A 10,005-nucleotide genomic window follows, 5' to 3' on the forward strand; every position below is an offset into this window, starting at 1 on the left:
CTTTGTATGTCCATGCATGTTTTGTTGAATCTTTCCATGTAGTTGCGGAGGCTCTCCCGATCTCCTTGCTTGATCCCTAGCAAACTGGGGGTGTGCTTGGCCTTATCTTTCTGGATGGAGAATCTGGCTAGGAATTTTTTGGTCAGGTCGTCAAAGTTTGAGATGGACTTTGGAGGTAAGTTGTCGAACCATCTGATTGCTGTCTTCGTGAGAGTTGTTGGAAAGGCTTTACAGTGAACGGCATCTGAGGCGTCGGTGAGGTACATTCTGCTTCTGAAATTGCTGAGATGGTGGTTGGGATCTGTGGTGCCATCATACAAAGTCATATCTGGGAGTTTGAAGTCCTTTGGTATTTTGGTTTTCATGATTTCCCTGGTGAATGGGTCTTGCTCTTTGCGTGAATTTTCCTCAGGAGTGGTCCGGGGAGCTTTTGATTTGAGATCGACTTCTAATTGCTGTAGTTTTTCTTCCAATTCTCGACGTCGCCGTACCTCTCTTTGTAGATCCTTTCCGATCTCTCGTTGTTGTTGGGTTTCTTTTTTAAGTCGCTTTAAGCGATCTTGAAGCGCTTCTATTGCTCCCGAATTTGATGAGTTTTTGTTCCCGTTGGATTCTGGGGTATCTTTCAGTGTAGTGTCCGCGTTTTTGTGCGGCTTTCTGTCTTCTAGATCTGAATCGTGGTCGTTATCATGGTCGTCCGCCATAGTGATGGGATGACTTCCAGGTCCCCGACAACGGCACCAATGTTCCGAGGGTTACCTGAAACTGTAGGTCGATCTCGGATGAGATCTTCTGTGCTGGTCGGAGCTGTTGTGTCCGATTTGTTGATGGTGGCCGGAGCCGCCGCGTCCGACTTGTTGGACTGGCTGCACTGCTGATCCTTGGTCACCGGAGGGTGGGGGTACCTGCAAGAGACTCCGATGCATAAGTTAGCATGGGTATTAAACAGGTTTTTAGTAGAATCAGAGTATGAGTTATACCTGGGTGCTCCAGTGTATTTATAGTGGTTTGTAGAGTGACCTTTCTAGATAAGATAAGTTAGTTATCTTATCTTATCTTTATCTTTGAGTTGAGGTTAGCTTATCTTCCATGGAACCGCCTTTATCTCTATAGGCTAGGATTGCCTTTGGATTTGGGTCGTGTTCCTCTATTTGGGGCCCTTTATTGGGCTCTCCTGTTGATTTGGCCGACCTATTTGAGAAGAGGTTGGGTAGCTTGACCTGAAGAGGTCGGTCACTTTGGCGCCAATCATCCCAGGTCGAGTAGCTCGACCCAGGGTATGAACAATGACCATAGCTTGCTTCAAGCCGACAATCTCCGTGGGATCGACCCTTACTCACGTAAGGTTTATTACTTGGACGACCCAGTGCACTTGCTGGTTAGTTGTATCGAAGTTGTGAACGAAAAAGAATTTGAGATTAAGAACATGCGTGCCAAGTTTTTGGCGCCGTTGCCAGAGATCACAATTTCGTGCACTAAGTTTTTGGCGCCGTTGCCGGGGACTGTTCGAATTTGGACAACTAACGGTTCATCTTGTTGCTCAGATTAGGTAACTTTATTTTAATTTTAAGTTTTTGTTTTTATTCTTTTAATTTTCAAAAAATTTCCAAAAAAATAAAATATATTTTTCTTTAGAATTTTTTAAGAATGAATTCTAGTGTTTCATGAAAAATGTTGAAGCCTGGCTGGCTGTAAAGCCATGTCTAAATTCTTTTGGACTGAGGCTTCCAAACCATCAGCATAGAGGCAAGTTAATTTGATGACTTAACTGTTGAATGTCTGATTTACATGCTGAAGCTTGGCTGGCCATTGGCCATGTCTAGTGTTTTGGACCGAAGCTTTCACTGAAAGCTTGGCTGGCTAGTGAGCCATGTCTAATTCCTGGACTGAAGCTTTAGACTAAGAGTGCAAGATTCCTGGAATTCATATTAAAAATTTTGAAATCCTTATTTTTCTTTTTCAAATAATTTTCGAAAAAACCAAAAAAAATTCATAAAATCTTAAAATCAAAAAATATTTTTGTGTTTCTTGTTTGAGTCTTGAGTCAAATTTTAAGTTTGGTGTCAATTGCATGTTTTTATTCTTTTTGCATTTTTTCGAAATTATGTTCATGTGTTCTTCATGATCTTCAAGTTGTTCTTGGTAAGTCTTCTTGTTTGATCTTTGCATTTTCATGTTTTGCATCTTTTCTTATTTTTCATGTGCATTCTAGCATTCATAGTGTCTAAAAATTAAAAATTTCTAAGTTAGGTGTCTAAAAATTGTGAAAATAATGAGATCTCGATAAATTATGTCTTTACAGGAGAGAAATGGGACCAAAATAAGACAATTGTCAATGAAATATTTGCATATAATGTGGCATTAAATATCATGCATGAAAGTAAGGATCTTGAGCCAAGATCAGTCGAAGATTGTCGACAAAGAAATGATTGGCCAAAATGGAAAGAAGCCATGAAGGCTGAGTTAGACTCACTTGCAAAACGTGAAGTCTTTGGACCTGTAGTCCGTACACCAGAAGATGTAAAACCTGTTGGATATAGATGGGTATTTGTGAGAAAACGAAATGAGAAAAATGAAGTTGTGCGCTATAAAGCCCGACTTGTGGCACAAGGTTTTTCACAAAGGCCTGGTATAGATTATGAAGAAACGTATTCCCCTGTAGTGGATGCGATAACATTGCGTTATTTGGTCAGTTTATCTGCATATCATAAACTGCATATAAATTTAATGGATGTGGTAACAGCCTACTTATACGGCTCATTAGATCGGGATATCTATATGAAAGTCCCTGAAGGACTAAAGATATCTACACCATCCAATGAATATTCGCAAGGGTTATACTCAGTCAAATTGCAAAGATCTTTATATGGTTTGAAGCAATCTGGACGAATGTGGTATAATCGTCTTACTGAGTATCTGGCCAAAAATGGATTCAAGAATGATGATATCTGTCCATGTGTTTTCATAAAGAAATCTGCATCTGGATTTATTATAATTGCTGTGTACGTTGATGACTTAAATATCATTGGGACTCCTGAAGAGATTCCAACAATTATAAAAACTCTAAAACAAGAGTTTGAGATGAAAGATCTTGGAAGGACTAAATTTTTTCTCAGCCTGCAAATCGAGCATACAAAAAATGGGATCTTTATTCATCAAGCGACATACACAGAAAAGATCTTGAAGAGATTTTATATGGATAAGTCACATCCATTAAGTACCCCAATGATCGTAAGATCTTTGGATGTGGAGAAGGATCAATTCCATCCTAAAGAAGAAAATAAAGATATCCTTGGTGCAGAAGTACCATATCTTAGTGCCATTGGAGCGCTAATGTATCTTGCTAATAATACGCGATCTGACATATCATTCGCGGTGAATTTACTAACAAGATATAGTTCCTCTCCAACCAGAAGATATTGGAGTGGAATCAAACAAATCTTTCGATATATTCATTGAACGGTTGATATGGGATTGTTTTATCCATATGGATCCAAGTCACAACTAGTTGGCTATGCAGATGCTGGATACTTGTATGATCCACATAAAGGGAGATCTCAAACAGTATACCTATTCACATATGGTGGTACAGCTATATCATGGAGGTCCACGAAACAGACGATAGCAGCAACCTCCTCTAATCATGCTGAAATACTGGCGATTCATGAAGCTAGTCGCGAGTGTTTTTGGCTGAGGAGTCTGATTCAATATATTATGTCATCATGTGGACTGATTGATCATAAGATAGCTCCAACTGTCCTGTTTGAAGATAATACAACATGCATTGCTCAACTTAAGGGTGGATACATCAAAGGTGATAGAACAAAGCATATTTCTCTCAAATTCTTCTTCACTCATGATCTTCAAAATCAAGGGACAATTGATGTCCAACAGATCCGCTCAAGTGACAATCTGACAGATTTATTCACAAAGTCACTCCCAAAATCCTCCTTTAAAAGATTGGTACATGAGATTGAGATGCGCCGATTTCGAGACATTAAATGATATCAACAAGAGGGGGAGACTGTACTCTTTTTCCCTTGGTCAGGTTTTTTTTCCATTGGATTTTTCTTGACAAGATTTTTAATGAGGCAGTCCCCATCACTAAAGGATATTGTACTCTTTTTCCTTCACTAAGGTTTTTTCCCATTGGATTTTTCTTTAGTAAGGTTTTAACGAGGTAATAATCCTAAATGGTCATCCAAGGGGGAGTGTTCAGATAAGGATGTGGATGACCACGTGGGCTAACCTTCTCAATATTGAAGGAACCTTTCTCCAAGACAATCAAAATAAATGAAGTTTGAAAATCAAGTCTTGTTACATGTATAAATAAGAGAAGCTACGGTTGAAGTAATACACATCAATAAAACAATCTTCTCTTCTTTTACTATATAAATATTTTCTCTCTCTTTTATCTCTCTTTAGTTTTAAACTACATTATCTATAATATTAGTAAATATAGAGATTGCTTATATTATAGTGAGATAAGAGTATATTTATATTTTTCTATTTTATATTTATTATAGTTTCCTTATTTATTTCACAACAGGTAGTTAATTAATATATAGCTACAAAGCATAAAATTTGACGGCCCTTAACACTTTTTTTTTATTTTATTTAGTCCATATATATCAAATATTAATTAATGAATATAATTAGAAAATTAACTATTTAAAATTTTAAAAATATTACTTATATACTAAAATTAACTATCAAAATCAGTTATTATATATTTATGTGTAAATATAAATATAATTTAATTAATTTTTAATATATATTTTGTGTTTTAATATGAATTATATACTAATAATTGATTTTAATAACTAATTATAATATATACCTAATAACGTAATTGTTATGATTTAATATAAGTTAATTTTTTAAAATTGTATTTTTAATTCGCACTAATATTCAAATAAACATGTGAATCACACAGCCAAAAAATAAAAACTGAACCATATATATCAGAAAAACTAACATTTAAAATTTTACTAAAAAATATTAAAAAATAAAATAAAATATCCAAAATTAATGATAATTTTATTAAAAATTTTGACAAAATAAATAATATATATTTAGAATTAAAATTAGATCTTGTAGTTAAAGAAGGTGAATAGAAAAATTATTTTAATAAAAAAATAAAAAATTGATAAAAATTAACTTTGATAATGATACCAGTATAATATAAGAATAATGGCAAGATTAGTTTGGTTAGTTATCAAGAAGAGTGTATTGTCTTCTTGAAAAAATAGAAAATATCTTTTGTATAAATACTACTTTTATATCAGTAACTAGACAAACAATAATACAACTCTGCAGAATTTATTTTCACATACAATTTTACTCTTTATACACAATTCTATCATGGTATCTAGAGCTTAAGTTCAATATTCATGGCTGCTTTAATTCCTTTCTCATCTACCACCTCTTCTTCCTCTTTCAACCTATCAATTTTCACCATTAACAAACGTAATGAAGATACACATCGCACATGGCAGCAACTGGCTTTCCATGTAATCAATGCAAATAGATTAGGTAATCATCTTGATGCAACTAAAATTCTAGCTCAATTTGATAGTGAGGTTGCACGTCTTGCTAGAACTAAATCTGCTGCTTATACCGAATGGAAAGTGAAAGATGACAGCCTCATGACATGACTTCTAAGCTCCATTGATAATTCTTTCAAAAACCAAATGTTAGATTGTGCTTATGCTCCTCAAGTATGGACAAAGATTGAAGATTATTTCATTAAAGTGTCCAAGATTCGTGTTCAACAATTAAGAGCTCAGCTTAAGACAATCCGCAAGCAAGGTCATTCTGCAAAAGAATATCTCAAACATATTAGAGAAGTTGTTGATGCTTTGGCCTCTCTTGGACATGTATTATCTCTTGATGATCATGTCATAGCCATAACCGAAGGTCTAATTGAGGAGTATGCATTATACATATCCTCCATCATGACTAAATCTGATTCACTTTCTTTGATTGAGATTGAAAGTTGATAAACTACAATTTTATGGTTTATTTTGTATTGAATTTGGTGGATTTTATCAACTTTTCCTACACTCATTCATTGAAATAGCATGGTCTTGTGAACTTCTCTTAAATTGTACTTAAGAGTGAAAATATGTTTCTTAGACTTTTAAATTACCAAATTTAATTCACTTTTCTTCCATTCGATGCCTTAATATATTTGTTTGAGTGAGTTAAGATTTTGAAGGCAACAATGACTTGAAAGTAATGGAAAAAAAGCATGCAAAGTGAAGAATTAATGAAGAAATGAGGATTTGCAAAATTCATGGCGACGGGTATACGTAGCCCATGCATACGCGTGAAAAGCAGCAAATGACCAACTTAAAGGCAATACGCTGGGGGTGATTTCTGAGCCATCCAAGCCTAAATCCAACTCATTTCTGATGCTATTGAACCCAATGATTGAAGGAGAGGGAATGAACCAAGTAGTCATAATTTAATTTTTAGTATGTTTTAGATGTAGAATTCTAGAGAGAGAGGTTCTCTCGTCTCTCTAGGTTTTAGGGTTCTTATTTTGATTTTTCTTAGATTTAGATCTCAATCTTCCTTCAATTTAGTTTTCCTTTACTTTTATTTGTTCTAGCACTTTAGTTCATTTACTTCTCTTGTTAATTTCTTTATTTTACCAATTTAGTTCATGAACTCTTTTTGTTATTCTCAATTTTCTTTTAATGCAATTTTAGGTTTTCATGTCTTTTGATATTTACCTTAATTATTATTGTTGATTTCTTGCTTATGTTAGTTATAGCTTTTATTAATTCTTGTATTTTATGATGTTTCTATTTATTGCATTCAATGTGTTTGATGAAATGTTTCTTTTAGCTATAGAGTAGATTCTTCTCTTCTTGGCTTGGGTGATCTTGAGTTACCAATATTAATGTCCAAATGATTGATAATTTGCTCCCATTGATTCTAGTCTTCACTAAATTAATTGGTGAGTAGCTAGGACTTATGGGCTAGGATTAATGAAACTCATTTGACCTTTCTTCAATTGTTAGAGGATGACAAAATGAGATTGATCCTTGCAATTATCATATTGTGGTTGATAGCAAGGATAGTGAACCTAAACCATCAACTCTTGCCAAGACTTTTTTACCATTTGAGTTTTTTTTTTCTTTTTTAGTGAATTTTTATTTACCTTTTTGTCATTTACATTTCTTGTCAATCACAACCTTAACCCCCCCCCAATATCTCCATAACCAATAATATGCACACTTCCCTGCAATTCCTTGAGAGACGACCCGAGGTTCAAATACTCTCGATTTTTATTGGTTTGCTTAAGTGACAAATAAATTAAACTTTGATTGAGGATAATTTGTCGGTTTGGAACTATACTTGCAACGAAATTATTTTTGTGAAAATTTCTAGACCGACATTTAATCCTTTGTCAAAGGTTTATTACTAGCACATGAAGCAATGTTTGAAAGATTTAGAAAAACTGAATTAGGTGTAGTTCATGCAAATTACACCTATACACAAGATCAATTTGGTAGAGGATCTTTAAGACCACCCTTTGGAGGACGCAGAGGATGCGGTAGAAGGTTCTCCCGTGATGGCAGATTTTACAATTTTGATCAACGACCTTAGTGTCAAGTGTGTTATCGATTTGGCCATACCGCAATGACTTGTTTCCACTGATTTAATTCTTCTTATCAACAATCTACCATGAATCCATCTCAATCTGCATCTCAGGCTCCACCACCTCCACCATCCACTTTTCATAATCCCAAGGCATACTTGGCTACTCCTTCAACATTTTCTGATTCAATGTGGCTACCCGATACTAGCACTAGCCATCATGTCACTGGCGATGCTCAGAATCTGCTATCATCATCTGAATATAATGGCTCAGAACAAATTATGCTAGGTAATGGTAAAGGTGCGAGTATTACACACTATGGTAAAAATTATTTGATTAATTTTGATACTCATGGAGCTTTCTTGTTGGATAAACTCTTGCATTCACCTGACATTGCACACAGTCTTATTAATTAGTGTAAGAAAATTTGCTGCTGATAACATACTATTGTTTTTTGAATTCCATGCTGATTTTTGCCTTGTTAAATCTCAGGAAACTCAAGAGGTTCTACTCCGAGGAACAGCTAGACAAGGAATTTATGTGTTTGAACGTGTTGTTGTGCCTTGTTCTAGTCTAAATAATATTTCTTCTAATCTGAATTTTAGTGATCATGTACCTAGGGTGTTTCTTGCAAAATTTGATTCTTATAAGTTATGGCACCATCGACTAGGCCACTGTGCCTCAAAAACAGTTCTGAGTGTAATGAATAAATGCAATATGCATGTCTCTTCTAATATTATTCCATCTAATATGTGTGAATTTTGTTGCAATGCAAAGATGCATCTTCTTCCTTTTAATCTTGATAAATATAATTACACTGCTCTTTTAAATATGGTTTACTCAGATTTATGGGGCCTGCTCCGGTAACTTCATATCATGGTTTCAATTATTATATCTCTTTTGTTGATGCCTTTAGTAGGTATACTTGTATATATTTGTTGCATTCAAAGTCTCAAGTTTTTTAGGCTTTCTTGCAATATAAAACTATGTTAGAGAAGCATACAGGTTTTAAGCTTAAGCGATTTCAAACGGATCATGGGCGCGAGTATTTGTCACAAACTTTTACACAATATCTCGCTGATCAAGGTATTGAGCACAAGTATTCTTGCCCATATACGCATCAACAAAATGGAAGGGCTAAGCGCAAGCATCGCCACATCACAGAGACTGGTTTGGCAATTCTTACTACAGCATCTCTTCCCTTAATTCACTGGGATGATGCTTTTCTCTCATCCACATACATCATTAATCATCTTCCATCTCCCAATACAAACTTGGTAACTCCTTTTGAACTTATGCACTCTAGAAAACCAAATTATGACTTTTTGTGGGTGTTTGGTTGTGCATGTTTTCCATGCTTAAAATCTTATTCTCAAATAAAATTAAATTTCAAATCTCAATTATCATTTTTTCTTGGATATGCTCCTCACCATAAAGGATATAAGTGCCTTACAAAGTCTGGCAAAATCATTATCACTCGCCATGTGATTTTTGATGAGCAACGCTTTTCTTATGCAGAATTATTCTCCACTGATTCTACCCTGAGACCATAACCTATTTTCTTCATACCTCTCTTATTTTTCTTTGGACACTACCACTTTCACTGTACCATCTAATTCAATCCTTAATTTATCCCCTGACTTTTTTCACAATTTACCTACACCAACCATAGAAAATGAAGAACTTATAAATCATCCTCACAATAATCAACGTCCTGATTCTACTTCTCATCCTCTTGAAACTATGATTCCACCAACTACACCCCCACCATCCTCATCTAATCCTTCTTTTTCTAATAATCAACTTCATCCTAATAATATCCCTATCTCAGATATCGAGATACAATTTGGTAGTGCACCTAAGACTCATATTAAACCCAATACTCATCCTATGTAAACTAGATTGAAATCGGGTATTAGTAAACCCAAGTTATATCACACATTGGTAACTCCTCAATTTGATTTGACTAATAATATTTCCTCTAATGTGACTCAAGCTTTACAATCTGAACATTGGCATCAAGCAATGATTAAAGAGTTAAATGCTCTATACAAGACCAATACATGGTCTATTGTTACTGCACCTACAAACACTAAAGTGATAGACTGCAGATGGATATTTGTTATTAAACGCTATCCAAATGATGAAATCATAAAGTATAAGGCAAGATTAGTTGCCAAAGAAAATCATCAAATAGAGGGCATTGACTATGATCAAGTTTTTGCACCCGTTATCAAACCTACAACTATTCGAATTATTCTTACAATTGTATTGAAAAATCAATGGCAAATTTGCCAATTTAATTTTAACAATGCATTTTTGAATGGAGACTTAAATAAACTTATTTTTATGAAACAACCACCAGGTTTTATACAAGGTGATGCTGTCCAGGT

The sequence above is a fragment of the Arachis ipaensis genome, chromosome B6, assembly GCF_059453495.1.
Source record: "Arachis ipaensis isolate K30076 ecotype BB chromosome B6, ASM5945349v1, whole genome shotgun sequence".
In the NCBI taxonomy this organism is placed as follows: domain Eukaryota; kingdom Viridiplantae; phylum Streptophyta; class Magnoliopsida; order Fabales; family Fabaceae; genus Arachis; species Arachis ipaensis.